At 39.9% G+C, this 23,144-nt stretch overlaps 1 protein-coding gene across 3 annotated transcripts in view; it reads right to left on the reverse strand.

Moving 5' to 3' along the window:
• Positions 1-23,144, reverse strand: part of Wdr70 (WD repeat domain 70) — a 239,873-nt gene that overhangs the window by 119,324 nt on the left and 97,405 nt on the right. The window lies entirely within an intron of this gene.

Raw genomic sequence — 23,144 nt, forward strand, 5'->3', positions numbered from 1 at the left:
ATGGTCCTTTTTGTTTCTACTTGGTTGATTTCAGCTCTGAGTTTGATTATTTCCTGCCTTCTACTCCTCCTGGGTGTATTTGCTTCTTTTTGTTCTAGAGCTTTTAGGTGTGCTGTCAAGCTGCTGACATATGCTCTTTCCTGTTTCTTTCTGCAGGCACTCAGCGCTATGAGTTTTCCTCTTAGCACAGCTTTCATTGTGTCCCATAAGTTTGAGTATGTTGTATCTTCATTTTCATTAAATTCTAAAAAGTTTTTAATTTCTTTCTTTATTTCTTCCTTGACCAGGTTATCATTGAGTAGAGCATTGTTCAATTTCCACGTATATGTGGGCATTCTTCCCTTATTGTTATTGAAGACCAGTTTTAGGCCGTGGTGGTCCGATAGCACGCATGGGATTATTTCTATCTTTCTGTACCTGTTGAGGCCCGTTTTTTGACCAATTATATGGTCAATTTTGGAGAAAGTACCATGAGGAGCTGAGAAGAAGGTATATCCTTTTGCTTTAGGATAGAATGTTCTATAAATATCTGTTAAGTCCATTTGGCTCATGACTTCTCTTAGTCTGTCGACATCACTGTTTAATTTCTGTTTCCATGATCTGTCCATTGATGAGAGTGGGGTGTTGAAATCTCCCACTATTATTGTGTGAGGTGCAATGTGTGTTTTGAGCTTTAGTAAGGTTTCTTTTACGTATGTAGGTGCCCTCGTATTTGGGGCATAGATATTTAGGATTGAGAGTTCATCTTGGTTGATTTTTCCTTTGATGAATATGAAGTGTCCTTCCTTATCTTTTTTGATGACTTTTAATTGAAAATTGATTTTATTTGATATTAGAATGGCTACTCCAGCTTGCTTCTTCTGACCATTTGCTTGGAAAGTTGTTTTCCAGCCTTTCACTCTGAGGTAGTGTCTGTCTTTGTCTCTGAGGTGTGTTTCCTGTAGGCAGCAGAATGCAGGGTCCTCATTGCGTATCCAGTTTGTTAATGTATGTCTTTTTATTGGGGAGTTGAGGCCATTGATATTGAGAGATATTAAGGAATAGTGATTATTGCTTCCCGTTATATTCATATTTGGATGTGAGGTTATGTTTGTGTGCTTTCATTCTCTTTGTTTTGTTGCCAAGACGATTAGTTTCTTGCTTCTTCTAGGGTATAGCTTGCCTCCTTATGTTGGGCTTTACCATTTATTATCCTTTGTAGTGCTGGATTTGTAGAAAGATATTGTGTAAATTTGGTTTTGTCATGGAATATCTTGGTTTCTCCATCTATGTTAATTGAGAGTTTTGCTGGATACAGTAACCTGGGCTGGCATTTGTGTTCTCTTAGGGTCTGTATGACATCAGTCCAGGATCTTCTGGCCTTCATAATTTCTGGCGAGAAGTCTGGTGTGATTCTGATAGGTCTCCCTTTATATGTTACTTGACCTTTTTCCCTTACTGCTTTTAATATTCTTTCTTTATTTTGTGCGTTTGGTGTTTTGACAATTATGTGACGGGAGGTGTTTCTTTTCTGGTCCAATCTATTTGGAGTTCTGTAGGCTTCTTGTATGTCTATGGGTATCTCTTTTTTTAGGTTAGGGAAGTTTTCTTCTATGATTTTGTTGAAGATATTTACTGGTCCTTTGAGCTGGGAGTCTTCACTCTCTTCTATACCTATTATCCTTAGGTTTGATCTTCTCATTGAGTCCTGGATTTCCTGTATGTTTTGGACCAGTAGCTTTTTCCGCTTTACATTATCTTTGACAGTTGAGTCAATGATTTCTATGGAATCTTCTGCTCCTGAGATTCTCTCTTCCATCTCTTGTATTCTGTTGGTGAAGCTTGTATCTACAGCTCCTTGTCTCTTCTTTTGGTTTTCTATATCCAGGGTTGTTTCCATGTGTTCTTTCTTGATTGCTTCTATTTCCATTTTTAATTCCTTCAACTGTTTGATTGTGTTTTCCTGGAATTCTTTCAGGGATTTTTGCGATTCCTCTCTGTAGGCTTCTACTTGTTTATTAATGTTTTCCTGTGTTTCCCTAAGTGTGTTCATGTCTTTCTTGAAGTCCTCCAGCATCATGATCAAATATGATTTTGAAACTAGATCTTGCTTTTCTGGTGTGTTTGGATATTCCATGTTTGTTTTGGTGGGAGAATTGGGCTACGATGATGGCATGTAGTCTTGGTTTCTGTTGCTTGGGTTCCTGCGCTTGCCTCTCGCCATCAGATTATCTCTAGTGTTACTTTGTTCTGCTATTTCTGACAGTGGCTAGACTGTCCTATAAGCCTGTGTGTCAGGAGTGCTATAGACCTGTTTTCCTCTCTTTCAGTCAGTTATGGGGACAGAGTGTTCTGCTTTCGGGCGTGTAGTTTTTCCTCTCTACAGGTCTTCAGCTGTTCCTGTGGGCCTGTGTCTTGAGTTCACCAGGCAGCTTTCTTGCAGCAATTCTATAGAATATTAAAACTTTTTTAAAGGGTCTGTGATACAAGGTGCTAGTCCTAAAAAACTGAAGTCCTGCCTGATGAATTCGAGGATTAACCTTGTTGTCAGAGTACACAGATGTGTCCCAAATCAACTATGAGAATCTTATAAACATTGCTAGAGCTGTGCAAACTAGGCAAGGAAGTGATCCTGCTGGGAAACGTTCTCACAGGGATGAGATATTTGACAAACATCTTGAAAAATGAGGAGTCCAAAAGGAAGAAAATTAGGTAAAAGATACTCTAAGTCGAAAAAATAAGGCCTTACAAAGGGTACGTATGTGTTTCTCAAACAAAAGATATTATTTTCCTTGATGTCAGAGAGGTTTTTGACCCTTATGCATATTAACACACTGTCTTGAGTTTCATGACACTTTTAGTAGCATATATTAGCATACATTATAGAAAGTAATGACCATTTGTGACATGTTATATCTGCATATAAGTCACTTTGCTTTTATTTGCCCATAACTGCTCCTCTTACCCTTTCTGCCAACTTTACCAGCAGTTTCTTCTCTTCCCTGCTGACCCCAGGAAGAACCCGGAATACTGTAACACTGTATGCCCACACGTTGTTAGCATTCTGTCTAAGCTCTGCCCCACAGTTATCTGGCAACAGCCAGGTATGCCTGACACTATAAACGGGGCTGCTTGCCTCCTCCTCACTCTCTTGCTCTCTTACCATTGCTTCCCCCTCTCCCTTCTCTCCCCATTCCCCTCACCCCCTCATGGGTGGCCTCTACCCCAGCCCCAGCCCCTACAAGCTTCTTAACTCTCCTCCCCATTCCCTGAATAAACTCTACTATGTATGTCCCTCGGGGAGAAGGGATGTCACAGCATGGGCCTGCAGAGGCACCCCCTTCCCCCATACCTCACCACACCTCCTAGGACATACTCCCCACCCCTTTATCTGCTTATAAACACATCACACATCTTCCCTGCCAACCCTGGGTACAACCTGGGATACTGTAACACAGCATGGCTCTTCACTTTCCTACCTCTAGCCTTGATCTCACTCAGAATTCTCTGTATTCTTCTTTGTCTCTTAAGCATTGTCTTTGTGTCAGAGTAACCTCTGGTCCTTTCTTCCCAAGGGAAAGCTTTCTGCCTGGTTGATTTCGACCCCTTCCCATGGATCCATGAATCTTGAACCTGTCTTCTATAACAGGTTTTCTTAACCTTTAAAGTCCTAAATGCTAGCAGGCCCCTAGACACTAACAAATTTTACATATACTTCCAATTCAACACTTGGAAATTTCCTCGCAAACATCACTTCCTGCTGTGATTCACACTTGCTTTGCAGCACCATTAAGATACTCATAGTGTTATCTCAAATACAGGAAGGAGTTAAATGAAATTCAGGGTACTATAAGCAAGAAATGTGCTCTAAAATGTCCCACACAGCAAGTGTTGAAGATGTACCTTGGATAACTTGCCTTATTGTAAATTTTACTGACTTGAGAGAACACTGTTCATATTGCACGATACTCTGCTTGGACACACTGGGTGCTATGAACAAGGCTTGAAAGTTTAATAGGCTAGTCCACTGCAAAACTTGTAAATGGTTCCCTTAGATAAACAAAGGATAGACCAAAGTTAGATCTTTATAATATGCAGGGGGAAGTATTTCTACAGCTCAGGAAAAGGATCGGCCCATGGCATCATTCCCCAAACAGGTGCCACACAGGTATGGCTCTCTAGTCTAGAGGACTCACTGGATCATTCCCTAACACTGTATCCCAAGCAGGTAGCTGGGTGGCAGATGAGACAGATAAGGTATCCTCCGATGGATACATGTAGCTTGGCAACCCACTAGAATTAAAATTAGCCGGAAATAGAAAACAAGTTTATGGCGCGGTAAACTGTCATTAGTAAAGCATTTTTCTGTGACCACAAAAACTGCTGGATAGGTGAACAGAAACCAGACCAAATTACAGAGCAGCTTAAAAGCTGCAGATCTTCACATCCAAGTGATATTACTGGGTGCACTTGATCCTTGGACTATGTGGCCTACTTTTGCTGGATGACCCTCTAATTTCTGAAAAGTGCTACAGGATCCTTCTGACAACGGCCTCTCCTAACTCCAGCATGGGAACTCTCAGCATTTCCGATGTGGATTTTAGAGACAAAGATAGAACACTGAGATCTGCCAAGGCTGAAAAGGATATCACTTTCAAAGGTTAAAAAAAAATCCCCCTCCCTGTTTATTCTGATGACTACCCAATTACACAAGTCAGGCATGACAACAGGGCAGCGAAACCAGTCTTCCACAGGGACAGACAAACCTGCCTGTTCATACAGTGAAAAAGTGTGAGGCACTGAAATAAAGAGCATCCTTCAGAGGTTTCTCGTGGAGTGAGTAACCTAGCATTAAAAAAAAAAAAAAAATTCAGCATAAAACAAAAAATTCCAAACCTGATTATAGTGTTATCATCTTGTGTCAAAATCTATTTTGTCATTTTTTTAAAGTAGCATGGCTTTTCGTTTTCTCATTTTACATAAAAGCGTCAAGTTATGCAATCAATTTATTCTTAAATTCTGTAGGCAGAAGAAGATTTTGTAAAGTGAAACCCATTCTTCCTCTGAGAGCTATTATAACATCCAGCATGTGTGTCTATATATAAGCATGCTCCTGAGACCATGGATTTAGGTTATATTTTTGTATGCCACAATAAAGTTGCAGTGTGATGACCACACTAACTCCTCACTCTCCACCTGCCCAGTCTGCCCAGGCTCTGAGCATCTGTTCTCAATGGCCAGCAGTGCTAGTGTTTAGCCTTCCTGATTGTCCCCAATTCAAAAGCAATATTTTGATTTTTAAATCCACAGAAGAAACCTAGGCCATTAATTCTGGAGTGGAATCTTTTCAACCTGTGGGTTTACCTACTACTACCTTAGCTGTTGATGTCTGTCTGTCCTGCTATTGCTACTACAAAGGTAGCAACCCCAGCCATTTGAAATAGTCACAACATAATTACTATAATTAACATTTGGAACCCTACATTGCATCATCATTGTCAAAAAGGAGCCTGGACTCCTTAGAGTGAGGCTTCTTGAGCCTGTTTTTCTCCTAGAATTGTTTCACAACATGCTCTTCACTACATGTGTAAACTTTATACAACGGCGGTCTTACCATGCTTCTGACAGTTCTTTATTATTATGTCTGTGTGCGTGTGCGTGTGCGTGTGTGTGTAAGTGCAGAAGCACACATATGGAGGTCATAGGACAACTTGTAGGAGATGTTTGGAGATGTTTCTCTCCTCCCATCATGCGGCTCCCAGGGGATTGGACTTAGGTTGTCAAGTCTGGTGGCAAGCACCCAGAGGAAGTGTGATGGTTCTCACCTGAGCTAATGCCAGGAGAACTATAAGCAGACTTCTATGCTAGGAATCCTCTACTCCAAACTGAAGAGATAGATCAGTGGTTACAACAGTTGCTGTTCATCCAGGACTGGAATTCAGGTCCCAGCATGCACATCAGAGAGCATAGCTGCTGTAACTCTAGCTCCAGGGATCCAAAGCCCTCTTCTGGCCTTCACAGGCACTTGCACACACATGGTCTACACACATACACAGAAACATACATACAAATTAAATCTTTTAAAAAAAAAAACTCCATCCTATTGCCAAGGTCAAGAATAATTACTTTAGCTTTCTCTCTCAATTCTTGGATTAAACTAGGCAAAACTAGACTAAAATTCAAAAGATGTCCAAAAGTGGGTAGCAATTGCCAAAGGTTGAAACAAGGAGGAAACAGGAAGTGACCCTGATAGATGGCATTATGAAGACGATGAAACTGATCTAAAACTTAGATGGCCACACAACTTGGAGTATGTGAGAAGCCACTGAGCACTGTTTTAAATGGTAAGGTTTATTATAGTGTATGAATTATGTCTAGATGAGTATGTTGTCAAAAGCCAGTAACAACAATACTTTTATCAATTACATTCATTTCCAATAAAAATAATTACTTTTCCAAAGCAATATGATAAGCATCTTCAAATCCTATATGAATTGCCCCATGCATTATTTTCCTAAAAATTATCCTTCATGCTGTTATCAATTTACCTAAATACCTATAGAATTGTAACAACTTTTGCAAACATTTTTTAAAATGACACTAAATAACTGAAGATTTTGACATCTTGATGGGTCCACTTAAATTAAAAATGAAAATGTCTAAGTTCCAGTGGGCTCCATAATATGAAGACACCTGTGTCCTGGGAGTTAGCGGCTGTAAGAACAGCCAGGGTAAGTGATTCCACACATCAAGCTGAGCTGTGACAAAATAAATCGACTCGCGTCCTCCTTTCATCAAGACGATAGATGACTAGGGTTCATCTTGTTAAGATCAGAGGAGAATGACTTTTACAGCAAAATACGCCTACCAGCTCAGCTACTTCATCAGCCCACACAAAAGCAGGTAACGACACAGAAGCAGCTTTGGAGGGGAGCAGCAGGAAGAAGAAACGGCACCTATGGTGGGAGACTTGACTTATGAAGGTCACAGGTTGCCGGTAACTATAAATTAGACGCTAGCGTACAGTGTGTCCAGAGAGCCTGCCTGGTGCTGCTCGCAAAGAACATGGCACACTGTCCATTGGCTTCGGACTGCTGCACAACACTTCAAGTTCTCCAAAGGCAGCACTCTGCTAACAGCCCTTGCTCACCTCTTCCACTCAGAACCCAAATAAGCGAATGATCTACAGGGTCTTCTTCTCCTGCTGCTGGCCATTATAATCTCAAAAAAGAAAATAAATAATGTTTTAAAAGTTCATTTCATGGTGCTATTATTTCTAAAAGGCTAAAAAGTTTTGTCTTTAAATCTCAGTGACAAATGCTACTATAAAATGTGGGATGCACTTAAATAATGGCTAGGAAAAAAGCTATTTAGAAAAATATCATCCAAGAGCAATAGAAAAGAATTTCCTAATTCAGAAATACTGCAGTGGGGGTGTGGATGTAGCTCAGTTTCCGGTACTTGCCTAGTGTGCAGGAGGGCCTGGGTCTGAACCCCAACACCAGCAAACCAGGTGTGGTGGGCAAGCCTGTGATCTCAGCACTGGAGGACGGAGGCGGAAGGATGAGAAATTCAAGTCATCCTTGGCTACAGCAAGAGTGGGCCACAGGGAAGGAAGGGAGAAAGAGAGAAGGAGAGAGGGGTGAGGAGAGAAGAATACTGCAATGTAAGAAGAGGTGAGGAACTATTAGCTCCCTAACAAGCCATCTACACAGCAGCCGTGCTGTCATGGCATAACTTTCCCAGGTCCTATGGAGCTGTGGGATCAGTGGCAGCCTCACAATATTTCATCTTCAAAGGACTAAGCAGCCTTCAAAACCAGTATATTAGCCTACCTGGACAGAAGAAACCACACATCAAAGCCATTAGTTGACAGATAGTTTTCACACTCTAATCTTTAGACTTTTCAATCAAGTTATTAAAAAGAACAAAGGAAGTCAGCCACCAAACTATCTAAAATATCACCATGCAGTTGGCTGGTGAGACGCATCAACCCCAAGACCATGAGCTCGTCTTAGATGCCGTGTGTCCTTGCATGTATTTCTTTTTTATTATTTTCAATGTTTCATATTTATGCTGTAAAGAACTAACAGAGAAAAGCATCACACACTCAGATAAACCATGCTCCAAATCTCTCTCAGTGAGCGTCTATGCACTTTGAACGGCTACTCAGAAGGGTGCCGTGGTACCTCACACTAGGTTTTACACTTTTATTATCAAATGTTTTTATGCACTTGCCCACCATCAAAAAACAAAACAAAACCCATGACAGAGTCAGACCAGAAAACCAATTATCTTTACATCCTCTGTCACCTCTGCGCCCATTGCCTGCACTCAGTCCTTCCTCAGCTCCTAGTAATTAAGCCTTTCCCCTTTCCTTTCTCCATGTAACACTGGACCTGTATGTATATTTGATTACACATATACAAACAGAATTGGCTATATCCCACATATGAAGAACCTTGCTTAAATACTGTACATTGCAAATACATCTATTTTTCTGTAAATTTTGTGACTACACTTTTTCCCCTTTGACGGTGAATATTCACAGACACAGACACAGATACACACACACACACACACACACACACACACACACAATATATATCTAAACAGTATTCATATACACACACACACACGCACACTCCAAGTTTTCAGTACCCACTCATCTACTGGTGACAACTAAGGGGATCCTGACTTTGCTACAGTGACTGGAGAGGCAGTAAACATGGGTGAGCACAGGAATCTCCATGGTAAGTATGGAGTTAGCTTGGTGTATGCCGTGAAGGGAAATAGTTGGTCATATAGGAGCTCTGCTTTAATTTTTTATTATCTCCAGACCATTTCCATAGTGGCTGTACTAACTTTTAGCTCCACCAACAATGAATAATGGCTCCTTTCTCTCCACATCCTCTCCAACATTTGTGGTCACATTTGTTGATAATAGCCATTCCAACCAGGGTGAGGTGGGATCTTAAAGTAGTTTTCATTTGCATTTCCCTGATGGCTAGGGATATCTGACACTTTTAAAAACAGTCATGGGCCATCTGTTGTTTTTGTTGTTGGATATTTTTTTTTTGAAAAATCTCTTATTCGGTTTATTTGTCTATTTGTTGGTTGCCAATTTTTATTTCCTTGGTATTTAATTGTTGAAATTTTTTGTAAATTCTAGATATTAGCCCCTCATCTGAAGTAAAAACATACATGAAAAAAAGCTATTCACAAATAGTATCAGAAAAACTGGATTTCTAATTGCAAAAGAATAAAATTAGATTCTTGTCTTCCACCCTGTACAAAAAAAAACAATTTAAAATGGGTCAAGGACCTTAATGTGAAGCCTAAAGCTCTCAACTCCAGAAGCAAACCTAGAGGACCCTTCAAGATAAGCAATGCCTTCGGACTAGAGCACCCACAGCAGAGGAGCTCACCCAGCACTTCCTACCCTAGAAATCCATGAAAAGTTCTGTGTGCAAACTGCACAATCATCAGAGCGATGGCCTAAAGAACAAGAGCAAAATCTAATTCTCCCCCCACCCCCCGCTGTCATGGTCTCCTTCAATTCCATAAAGTCACACTAGCACATTAAACAATTTTTATACACGTGAATAACAAATGCACTTACGACTTCATATGCTATCTTTGTGTTAAATCAACAGATAGACTCTTCCTCATTTATTACTGAAAAGTAGTATGTCATAATGTGAACCATAATAAAAATGACTCTGCCCACAGAGGGCTGATCTTCGCCGATACAGTGAGATCTATTTTATAAAAATAACTTTCACTGTGATGTGGCCCCCTGCCAAGACCCTCTACAGGAGATGCTGCCCCTTCGGGGACACGGGCTTGAGCAGCCTGCCAACAACAGCTGCCAAGTGCATCCTTCCTGCCTCTACCCCACTGCCCTTCCTTTCCTCCAGGACAGTGACTGGCCCTGCTTACTGCTGCGTTTAAGTTATGAGGCACATAAAATATTCTATATACTAAACATTGATGCAGCATAGTGCTGGGCGTCACCAGCCAGGAAGATGTTGTCTTTCTTGAAAGAGGGTCTCACTATGTAGTACAAGCTGGCCTCCATCAATCCACAATCCTCCTGCCTCAGACTCCAGAATAGTGAAATTACCTGTGTGTGCCAACTTACCTGGCAGAAAGATAAATATTTATAAAAGAATTTTAAAATGTGGATTTACATATTGACTATAATAATCTTATCCCTGTTTTCTACAGTTAGTTCTACTCTTCTAACATTTTGGGAGAAGCTACAGAGGAAGCTAGTGCGTTTATCAAAGAGACAATATTAAGAGAAAAGAATTAGAAAACATTTAAGGAGATGGCAGTAAAGCCCACACTGTATCATTACTATGAGCTATAGAGAAGCTGGAACAGTTACCGTGACTATCTTTCATAGATATACTTTGAAGGGGCGTGTGACAGACTATACTCCAATGGGATGTCATTTAACAATGACACATCTATTCCTAACATGAGCCTGCCAGTCATGCATGATGGCCTTAGCCAAAGTCAACATCTGAGTAGGGAGACTAATACTTTCACATTTGTCATAGGCTGTATAAGTCTTGTTCCTCTAATGAATAAATTAGCTGATGGATTATCCGTGGAAAACCCAGTGAAGATATAATCATCTCAAAGGTTGGAAAAAACTTGCCTAGACCCTGCACTCTACCTCCCTCTTGGGGTGTATGAGGCAGATTATTACACATGTGTATCTGTGTCAACCTTGGGTGTTATACTCTAGAGTCTGTCAGACTGACCTGGAACTCACCAATTAGGATTGTCTAGCTGGCCAGCAAGCCCCAGAATCAGCCTGTCTCTGCCTCCCAGGCTCTAGGAATACAAGTGCATGCTTAGCTTTTTACAAGTGCTAGGGACTGAACTCGGGTCCATGTGCTTATATAGCAAGCATCTTACCAACTGAACTGTCTCCCTGGCCTTTGTTTTCTTAAAGGCTTTTATTTTGCTTTGGTTTGGTTTTAGAAATGAAACAACTAAAAGAAAAAAAAAAGGAATGAAACAATTGAAGCACATCAGTGAATTATAATTTGAGTATATGGTCACAAAATTTGAATAAATTCTTGCAGGAACCAATAATAATTATATACAATTTGTTCAGTGAGCAAGGGACATAAACTTTTAATGATTAGAAATAGGAGGTGAAGAGATGGTTCAGTGGTTAGGAGCACTGGCTGTTCTTTCAGAGAACCCAGGTTTGATTCCCAGTGCCTACATGCTGACTCACAACCAGCTGTACTTCCAGTATGAGAAGATCCAGCACCCTCTTCTGGCCTCTGCAGGCGCTGCACACACACATGGTGCACATACACATGAAATATTTATAAAATAATAAAAATAAATGTTAAAATGTATTTAAGCAGCAATTTAAAAGAGAAAGGCTCTTGATCTGAAATGGTCAAGATGCTGGTTCTCATGTTGCTTACCTAGCAGACTATCCCATTGATTTTCATAAAGGGATGCCCTGTCTTAGAAATGGTCTATGTGCACAGGAGCTCAAGAATACTGAAACTCAGAAAACTATACCCAAAAACTGATGTTCTGACAAGCTAAGGGGGTTTTAGAAGCTACTTCAAAATTAAAATCCCTCTGGCTTTCCTTTGATTCTCCCAAAATAGAGACAGATCTTTTATAGAGTTCCCAGAAGAATCTAATTGACTTTGATCTTCTCACTGAAATGTTAGTGGCCAGAAAACCATGCCTGCATAGATGTCTGTCATACTATTATCCTCTATTTCCATTGCATTGGAAGTCTTCACATTCTGTTGTCTGTTCAGCAGACAGGAAACTTCATCCCCAGTCACTGTACAACCTTGTGCCTACTTTAACTGCTTCAGCGAGTATTTAGAGGGTAAAGGGGAACTTTCCCTTTTCCTCCAGTTAGGAATTCTAACTCTCAATGGAAATGCTCCACTTAGAGAAAAAAGATATTGGAGAGCAGACAATGAGATGGTCTTAGATAGAGAGCAAAAGTGGTGACTCACTTAATGGTAGTCCAGAATCGCAGTGAGTCTGACCATTAAAATAAATGGAGCAGCTGTCTCTATGTCTCCTGAATTATACCAAGTCGTGATCTACAGTAAACCAGAACATCCAGTCAATATTAGCCTATCATGACTTCACATTCCCATTATTATCACTAGTTTTAAATTGGCTAATCAAAATATAAAAATCTTGTTCTATTATCAAAGATGTTTTTTAAAAAACTATAAAAAGTATTTTCTAAAGATTACAAATATAAGCAATAAATACAAGGAAATGGACTTCACTAGTCAGAGGGGAAACAGAAACTAAAGCAGATTACCTCCCTGTGCAAAGCTCAAGTCCACGTGGATCAAGGACCTCCACATAAAGCCAGAGATACTCAAACTAACAGAAGAGAAAGTGGGGAAGAGTGGGGAACATATGGACCCTGGGGAAATTTTCCTGAACAAAACACCAATGGCTTATGCTCTAAGATCAAGAATCGACAAGTGGGATCTCATAAAACTGTAAAGCTTCTGTAAGGCAAACGACACTGTTGTTAGGACAAAACGGCAACCAACAGATTGGGAAAAGATCTTTACCAATCCTACATCTGATGGAGGACTAATATCCAATATATACAAAGAACTCAAGAAGATAGACTCCAGAGAAACAAATAACCCTACTGGAAAAATGAGGTACAGAGCTAAACAAAGAATTCACAGCTGAAGAATATCAAATGGCTGAGAAGAATCTAAAGAAATGTTCTACATCCTTAGTCCTCAGGGAAACGCAAATCAAAACAACCCTGAGATTCCACCTCACACTAGTCAGAATAGTTAAGATCAAAAACTCAGGTGACAGCAAATGCTGGCAAGGATGTGGAGAAAGAGGAACACTCCTCCATTGTTGGTGGGCTTACAAGCTGGTACAACCACTCTGAAAATCAGTCTGGTGTTTCCTCAGAAAATTGGACATTGAACTACCTGGGGACCCAGCTACACCACTCCTGGGCATATACCCAAAAGATGCTCCAATATATAACAAGGACATATGCCCCACTATATTCATAACAGCCTTATTTATAATAGCCAGAAGCTGGAAAGAACCCAGATGCCCTTCAACAGAGGAATGGATACAGAAAATGTGGTACATTTACACAATGGAGTACTACTCAGCTATTAAAAACAATGACTTTCATGAAATTCATAGGCAAATGGATGGAACTAGAAAATAGCATCCTGAGTGAGGTAACCCAATCACAAAAGAACACACATGGTATGCACTGATAAATGGATATTAGCCCAAAAGCACAGAATACCCAAGATACAATTCACACATCATGTGAAGCTCAAGAAGAAGGAAGACCAAAGTGTGCATGCTTCACCTTCTTAGAAGGGGGAACAAAAACACTCACAGGAGGAAATATGGAGACAAAGTTTGGAGCAGAGACTGAAGGAAAGGCCATCCAGAGACTGCCCCACCTGGGGATCCATCCCATATTCAGTCACCAAACCCAGACACTGCTGTGGATGACAAGAAGTGCTTGCTGATAGGAGCCTGATATAGCCTCCTGAGAGGCTCTGTCAGAGCCTGACAAGTACAGAGGTGGATGCTCACAGCCAACCACTGAACTGGGAACGGGGTCTGCAATGGAGAAGTTAGAGAAAGGACAGAAAGAGCTAGAGGAGTTTGCAACCATATAAGAACAACAATATCGGGTTGGGGATTTAGCTCAGTGGTAGAGCGCTTGCCTAGGAAGCGCAAGGTCCTGGGTTCGGTCCCCAGCTCCGAAAAAAAGAACAAAAAAAAAAAAAAAAAAAAGAACAACAATATCAACCAACCGGACTCCCCAGAGCTCCCAGGGACTAAACCACCATCCCACCAGTACATAGAGATGGACGTATGGCTCCAGCCACATATGTAGCAGAGGATGGCCTTGTCAGGCATCAGTGGTAGGAGAGGCCCTTGGTCCTATCAAGGCTCGATGCCCCAGTGTAGGGGAATGTTAGGGCGGGGAGTGGATGGGTATGGGGGGGAAACACCCTCATAGAAGCAGGGGGAGATAGCAGGTTTCTGGAGGAGAAACTAGGAAAGGGGATAACATTTGAAATGTAAATTTAAAAAAGTCTCATAAAAAGATTTTAAAAAACTAAAGCAGATGACATTTTTAAATGTAAAAAGAAAAAAATAAACTTAAGGTCACTAAAAGTTACCAAAAGATGATTTATAATTTTTGAAGGCTTTCAAGAGAATTTATATTTATATTAATTAATATTTTTGGTAAATAATATTCAAGTTAATATTTCCATTCAACTTTACAGAAGTTGACCCTGGATCCATATTTGGAATTAAGTAAGAGATGGAGGTGAAGAAAGAAGCAGAAATCACATAGAGAAAGGTAAGGAAGGAGAAGAGGGAGGCACTGAGAAGTCAGAGGTAATACAAACCCACACCATAGAAAAGCTCAACTCAGCTCTCTTAATGAGAAAATCTGGAAAATCAATATATGTAATTACGAAAATATCAACAGAAGATGAGCTTTTAATATTCTTGCTAATATTCTTACCAGATACAGCTAGGCTAGACATAGCACATCAAGAGTAAGATTTGTGTGGAACGACCGGGTTTTCTCTACAAAAGACCATCTCTATGACTATGCACAAGTGGAAGAAGATAAGACAGAGAAGAGAAACTCTGACCGTGAGGAGGTATTTATAAACATTGCTATTACCCTACAACCTCAGGAACACCAGGGTTCTAGAAAGAAGCGATCCAATGTGGGCCATTCCCCTGCTACTGCTGTAAAATAGAGTAAAGCAGTGTTCGGTGATCACTGTAACTAGAAAGCACCCCATAGAGTAAGGGCCACGGGACATTCCTCTCTGTGAGTTCAGCTCAAAACCTGGTGCCAAATGCAGAAATAAAGTAGCTGAAGGCTGCGTTTATCTGAAGTGCCAGGGAGAAAGGATTCAGAAAATGTTACTGTTTGGCTATCGACATTATGTTTATCACCATTCCCTACACAACACAGCATAGCCAGGGACAGAGCATTTGCACTGTTCTAAGGACCATGTGATTCCAAACACACAAGATATACTTGGGTAACCGTAAGTAGAGCACCACTTTTATTAATATCATAATAATGCAGAGAAGGGAAATAAACCTTCAACAAGGAAAATTTTTAAGAGAAAGTAAAATATTATGCATTCAAACGCATTCAGGGTAAGGGGGTGAGATGACTTAGCAGGTAACATATCTGCCCTCTACGTTTGACATTCTGAGTTGATCCCTGACACCAACTTAAAGGTGAAGAGAGTTGACTCCAGAACATGATCCTCTGATCACCATACATGTAAACATACATATATGTACATACACACACACAATCACACTCAATAAATAAATAAAATTTAGAACCGACTACATATACAACTCAGAAATTTAAAAGTAGTTAACAAACTATGTCAGAAAAACACAGACAGATATCACAGTCAGTAATCTAAACAATGATACTTCTTTTGGAAATTACATTCACAGGGGCTCTGCTGAATCCAGGACCAGAAATTCCTATAGACGTTAGTACTACTGGAACTGGGACAATCAGGACAGCAGTGACATTTAGAGTACAATACAGCAGTCTTTAGCTCTTAGACAATGTAGATTATTTAATAAAGGAATATTAGTGTCATGATATGTTCACATTTCTGTGTATTTCATAAGACACTTAGATACTTAATAAAATATTCAGAATTGCCATGAACCAGACGAGAGTATTTCATTACAAGGAGTCAAGCAGTTAAAACAACAGTCTCCTGTCACCACTAACAACAACACTGAAATCGTCCTCTTTTCACTAAGACCGACCCACCACCCACCCTTCCATAACGAGGGTTCCACGATGGAGTTAAAAACTTCGATTTTGTCTGGAAAAGAAGAGGAGAAACAGAAGCACTGGGAATTCTGGGCATCTGTTGTGAGAGGATTAAATGAGTCAATAGGAGGGATGTAAGCGGGTGCACCTGGCGTGGGACAGGTTCAGGGACACTGGCTTGCACAAAACCGCCCTGTGAAAAGTCTCAGTCTGCACACACTCAGAGAAAATAAATAGCCCATATTTGGTAAATTCTTGTTTGATTTATTCAGGGTTTGTGACTCGCCAGTGCTCTTCGGGTCCCATTACATTAACCGTGATAGCTGCTTGGGTGGCCATCAGCATCAGTGATGTTGTTAGAGCTCCTTTAAAATGATCTTCATAAATGCCATACACAGCTGTGCAACAGCAGCTCCCAGTTCCTCGTGCTGACAGACCACACGTTTCACTCTGTCATACACTCCGTGAGTACCACCCCCAGAAACACCCTGTTCAATTCAGCTGACTTCCCCCCAGCCCCAAGTTACTAAAATCTATTGAAAACTGGAATCTCAATGATTTTCCTTCTAATTATGGCTGTAGTTCAAACAGGAAATAAAAATGTCAAATGTTGAATCAGCAATTGGTTCCTACCATCAACAATGACTCACCCAGTCATTTGATCCACTTCACAAGGACCCTGTGTTCAATACTCTATATTTGAGACAACTGAACATAGGAAGGCCCTCTTATACTGCTATGGCAGGGTCTCACTGTATCTGTAATTGAGCGACACTTTGATTCCACATATAAAGAAACTCACTTTGACTAACGTTCCATTACCCTCACCTTGATAAGGGCTCCATTTACTCCGTCTTATAGATTAACTGCTCCTTCCCTTCCTATCGTCCATAAACTGTAACTATAATTTCCCACAGTCCCAAGGCATCTTGTCTAGTTAAAAAGAACAGTAGTAATTTAAAAGAGATAACACCTGATTAAAATTATAAATTAAAAGATCATTTAATGAAATAATAGTCAGTTGAAAAATGAAACAAATCAGTAATTTAAACAGCATTAGCATATTACCTAACAGTATGGAGGTGGGGCTGGAGAGATGGTTCAGCCATTAAGAGCACTGACTTCTCTTCTACTGTTCCTAAGTCCAATTCCCAGTAACCACATAGTACCTTACAACCATCTATAATGGGATCCTATGTTCTCGTCTGATGTGCCTCAAGACAGCTACAGTGTACTCCTTCCTATATATAATATAAATAAATAAATAAATAAATAAATAAATAAATCTTTTTTAAAAAAGAAGAAAGAGTATAGAAGGGTCGTGTGTAAACAAAGGTAGAATGTGTATAGAATGTGTGTGTGTGTGTGTGTGTGTGTGTGTACTATACATATATAAGATATAATACGGTTTTGCTTCTTACGTGGGTATGTATATTTAAATTTTTAGTAATGATAAAGTGCAAAGAAAAGCAGAGAAGTATATTACTAACATAAAACTTCAAACCCTTAATAATTTGTCAACACTTGAGGACTCTGACTTTTATATAATTAGGACACTGCTGCAAATGGAGATAAGAAGATTTGCTTGATGCATACGGCTGTGTAACACTAACAGCTACTAACCAAATGCTTGAGGAGTCTATGAAAAAACAAAAAGACCTAACAGTATTGATTCTGTGACACAGAGTGGCCTTCCCTGCAACGGCCTGTGGACTTCCAATGTTCTCAATGTCTGCAGTTTCAAAGCTACTGGTTTGCACATGCTAATTGGAGTTAGGGTCACATAAGAAGAGGCAAAGCAGACGGACTTTTAAAAATACAGTCTTCTAACACATATTTAAACTATGCTTTTACCTTCTGCTTCCTTTTTCTCTGTCAGTTCTTTTAAAAATAAAAATGTTAGTACTGAAGAGATGGCCTATAAGGTAAAACCACTTGCTATTCTTGAAGAGAGTGGACTTGGGTTCAGTTCCCAGCACCCTCATGTCTGTAACTTCAATTTCACAGTATCTATGATGCCACCTTCTGGACTCTGCAGGGACCCACATCTGAAACATTTACAGACGCTCAAGCGAAATACTCATTCACGTAAAATAGTTTTAATTAGAAACTTTTAATGCAATTAGTATCTTTAAAAAATAGTTTCTTCTGCTTATTTTTCTCTACTTATGGGTATTGTAAAGTTTGTGGGTTTCGAAACTTGGTATGAAATTTCATGGGCACCTGAAATTCTTTTCCTCTAGCTACTCTCCTTGAAAGAGTCTCATCCATCACTCAACTCCTAATTCAACCATTGTGTCAATGTGAAGACTCTTCGTCATCCAAACCACACCCCTGCAGACCCCTCTTGAAGCTTAGGTCCCAGGTATAAGCAAGTGTATAAATCTTGGCAACAGTGAACAAGAAAACAGTGCTGTGTTTGATGAGTCAACAATGCCAGCCTGTAGCTACTCTGAAATTCAGCTGTAAGCCAGACACTTAATCAAAGGCCAACATGGGACAATCAGACTCACATGTTCCCATATTACTGACAGAGCAGGCTATAATACTTAGTGAAGTAGGAAGAGTCCGAGTGTATTTTGTAAAACTGACTGATGGCCTTCCATTAAATTAATGCAAACTTAGAATTCCTGAAGACAATGAAGTTTGCAATAAATTAACTAACGAATCAAACACCTGCCTCTTTGTGAGCCTCTGATACTGAGGCCCTGAGTGAAAGGCCTGTCTAGCAGAAACAAAAGCCTTTCAGTAATACTAACACTCAAAACAGTAACACCAGCAGCCAACTTCCATGGAGTCCTACTGTGTGGTGTGCACAGTCTACATACAATTACACTTATAACACCAGATAATTCAAGAGTCAACATGGCGTCACAGAATGTATATATGAATGTGTGTCCGTGCATATGCATGCATGTGTGCATGAAGACTCGCACACACAATCAAAATAAAATAAGTTTCAGAAAACAGTACTGTGTATGACACTCTGACAATTCTTGTTTGTTTTTTTAAAAACATGCTGATCATGGCTTCCAAAGGGTCTTGCAATGCAGTCTGGGCAAGGGTCTACTTTACTTTACAGCCATGGAGTCTGAAGGAAGATGTCCTCAGGCAGATACAGATAGTAGTTATGGGCTAAAGGGACTTAGACCTAGGGAAGAAAATGTAGTAATGAAGCCAGACATGAGTTCCAGCTCTTACCTCCACCCTGAGACAGGTAGTGATGAAGCAAATCACTTCCTTCTTTGAGCCAATTAAGTGAACAGATACCTAAAATTCCTGACCACTGCACAAATTACAATAGGAAAGGCTATTCTCTTCCCTACGCCTTTTCAGGTTTACTCTGTTGGTTAACACAGTTCTTATAAAAGCAAGGGTTGGGATTATTCTGAAATGGGAAAGGATCCATAACTACGACTTGCTGAGGCCCCAGCACCATTTATCTAAGAAGAGCTTACTCTTGCCCAGATCCGTTTGGCTAACTGCCAAGCTGAAAATCACCAAAGGGAGAAAATGCTGCCCTTCTATATCCCTCAAGAATTGCAGGGTCCTAGGAAGAAACAGTCCAGTATTAGCCATTCCAATCCTGTCACTATAAACTATAGTACAGCACAGCTGTACAGACCAGGAGACTGGGAAGCACCCCTAGACCACGGAGTGTTCCCCACACTGCATTCAGCTCAAAGCCTAGTGCTAATGCACAGTGTGACTCACAACAGGAGAAGTTCCATAAATGCTGACTGAGCTTACTTGAAGACCGCAACCACAGAGAGAAAGCATTCAGAAAAGGCTATTTGGTCACCATTCCTACACAACACAGCATAACTACTATTTATAGGGCATTCCATTGTTTGAGGAATCATAAGTAATCTAGTAATGACTTCAAATACATGGAAGGATGTACCTGTTACATTAAAATAATACACCCATTTAAATTATGGAATTGAGCAACTGGGCTTATATCTATGGAAGGCTGAGGTACAAGGATGCTAGAAACTCTCTGCAGATACTAAGGAATGAATACATTTCTTATAAATCTTACAGATAACATGAAAAGCATAGAGACTTGAAGACATACACAGAGGTTCCTCTGCACCTATTTAAGTAGGTACACATTAGCTTTAGTATAGAGGGCTAATTACAGAAGCTTAATATGAATGGCTGAAATGTTAGATTACATATCTTAAAATCAGGTTAATAGAGAACCTTTAATAGCTTGTGACCAATAGAATCAAGCTATATGCTGTAACAAAGGAATTCTTATACAGCTAATGTTTATTACAACAAATGACTAAAAAACTTGTTAAATGATCAGTGATACATTTTTATAGAAAAAGATTGTAAACAAAGTATCTTACAAAAGATAGAACAATGTAAGTCTCTTTGTACTGAGAAAAATGGCAACGTTCTCTGTATTTTTATTAATAGACTTAGTATAGAACAGCTAGATTCTTCCTTCCTTCAGTCTACTGTAGCATGCTGTTTTGTTACATCTCATGAACAGAGATCCTCACACAGAGATGTAGCAGAAGTACTTTAGTGGCCACATAAGACCATTGTGGATTCTTTCAAAGGCAGTTTCTTGAGTGAGGGTGGTATGGAATCCTGCACCTTGACTCTGAGCCTTCTGCACTGCTCATGTAAAGAATACTGCAGGCTAAAATGTCCATCTTAGTGTTGGGCAGCTATCAAGTTCAAGACACAGATTTATTTTAAATTCAGCTTAAAAAATAAGTGGGCACAAAAGCTCCCAATTGTTTTCCTTAAAATGGCGTCTGATTTCATTTTTATTTTTAAAGAAAAATCTCTGACAAAAACCTGAGCAATTCTTTAAAGGAAACAAAGGAATAACTCACCAGAGAAAGCAAGCACATAAATAATTTTCCTGCTGGTGGTGCTCATCCTCCTTTGGCTGCATCAGTGTTGAAGTGTCCTTCCCCATCTCAGGAAGAGTAATAAAACATGCAAGCAGGACAGCCATGTAATAAAGCCCACTTTCCTGTTTCATCGGGGACAGCTTAGGTTCAGCTGGTGTGCTTTTGTGCCTTCCGTCCCATTTCAGTCCTAAGTGTGCAGCAGAACAGAACACACTGACTCTCAGCACAAGCTTCTGCTACCTGGGCACAGACCAAGGTGCCAGCAGGGTTTTCACTGTATCTCTGGCATCACCACAAATGGCAACACAGTGGAGAAAATGGAAACTTAAGGTTTAATGTCATTATGAAAATAATTCTGACTGTTCTGTTGCTGACTTACTGGGGAGTTTTTTGTTGTTGTTTGAAACAGGATCTCTAGTTGAGCCCAGGTTAGTCTGGAACTCACTATGTACTATACAGTCTGGCTTCAAACTTTCAGCAAACTCCTGTTTTAGCATCTCAAGTGCTAGGATTACACATCCAAGCACCATCACACTCATCTTAAAATGTGTCTTTTATAATGCTGTTTACTACATCCAAAGAGGTATCCTCTTAGCTGGGTGGTGGTGGCGCACACCTCGGGAGGCGGAGGCAGGCAGAGCTCTGAGAACTCAAGGCCAGACAGTTCTACAGAAAGAGTTCCAGGACAGCCAAGGCTACACAGAGTGTCAATTTTTTAAAAAAGCATCTCCTCTCTCTGATACAATCACTCTTTTTTCAATATCAGGTTAAGCATCAATTCCTCATAAATTTGCACTCCAGATCACTTTACGCCCCTCATAAAAGTTAGCAACACACGACATGCTTAGATCTACTCGTTTTTTTATGAGTATTTGTGAATGTCTCCAGTATAAAAATCCTCAGGACTGTTTCATTTACCTAGTTTCAGGCTAGACCCATGCAATAGTAGGTTGTCAATAAACATGCTAGTTGACAAGCAGGACAGTTTTCCAGCAAAAGCAGAAAGGAATTAAGGAAGCTAAAACTGTCTGTTTACAAAAGCTCTATTAATTTCTGAAAAATAGCAGACGGTGTAGATTTTGGGGAAAGATTAGTGACACGGTGCCCATTCAGACACATAAGCAAAGATGCCTGGGTAAGGCTAAGTAGTAATCTACATAGTTACATAGTATAAACAAAAAGCTGGGCCACTCCTCTGGCTATTATGTATAAGGATAGACTTTTGTACATGAATTCTGCTGGACAGAATATAATCTGTGAATCTTGATTCTTCCACAAAGATACAAATTTGCCTGTTACTGCAGGACTCAAGGAACTCCGTGAGGTGTGAAGCAGCCTGCACAATGCAGCATGCGCTTCAGATCAGCTAACAGAGAGAACTGTTCCTTCCTTCTAGTAGGTCCCAGCCCTACAGGGAAGCCTGTAATCAAGAGTTCCTGAGCCCCTCACATTTTCTCCTGCTTTGTTTTGTTTTTGTTAACTATTAACACAGGAGAAATTTCTCCAGGCGGGAGCTGCTGGTTTTACTTGGAGCACTTTTGTAAAGGCAGTGACAAAAGCTGACACTTCCATCAAGATAAATTTCAGCATTATCACACGGAGGGACAGTTTACAAGACAGAAATAGCTTACCAAGTTGTATAAACTTACAAAGTTTAGGGGGAAAAGTAGTGGAAAGGTCAACTCATTCTTCACACGTCCTTAAACAGTGTGCCTGTCACCCTGCCGCTCTAACTCATGACAACAGGAAGCCAAAGAACGAGGATATTTGTCCAAGTTAGAGATGAATTCAGCGTTATGAGGCATAATAGAAAATAGACTAAGAGACGCAATGAAAATAAATTTGGTAATTTTGATTACAAAATAATTCTCATTATATCCAAGTCTTTAAGAGGAAAACTCAAAGCAAAAAGAACATTTTATCTTTATGAGTTTTAAGAATTACAAAGTATACAATATGTAAACACCTTTAATTCCCATTCCTATAACAGAATTTCATTTTATGAATTCTTACAGGAGCACCATTCTTCTTCCCACGCTACTACCCAATAAGCAGCTAACACAGCATACACCCCAACATCCTGTGAGCACACATTCAGAAACATGGGGACTGAGCCAGCTGATACTACCTTGCCTGAGAAATCCCCAGAAGAAATTCAAAGTACCCTCTAAAACTCCTGTTAAGGGGAATCTAGTAAACAAGTATAGCCTTCAATTCCTTGTAGACTTCCACATTCTTCTTTTAAAAATAAATATATAAATTAATGAATTTAAAATAAGCATATAAAATAGCTATTCTGAAGTCTTACAATTATATTGACTTTTTCATAAGAATCTCAAAAAAGAAAGAAACATGCTAACTAGCATTTCCCCAGTTTATATCCTTACATATGAATTATTATTATTATTCAGTATTGA

Source organism: Rattus norvegicus, chromosome 2 (assembly GCF_036323735.1).
Source record: "Rattus norvegicus strain BN/NHsdMcwi chromosome 2, GRCr8, whole genome shotgun sequence".
In the NCBI taxonomy this organism is placed as follows: Eukaryota; Metazoa; Chordata; class Mammalia; order Rodentia; family Muridae; genus Rattus; species Rattus norvegicus.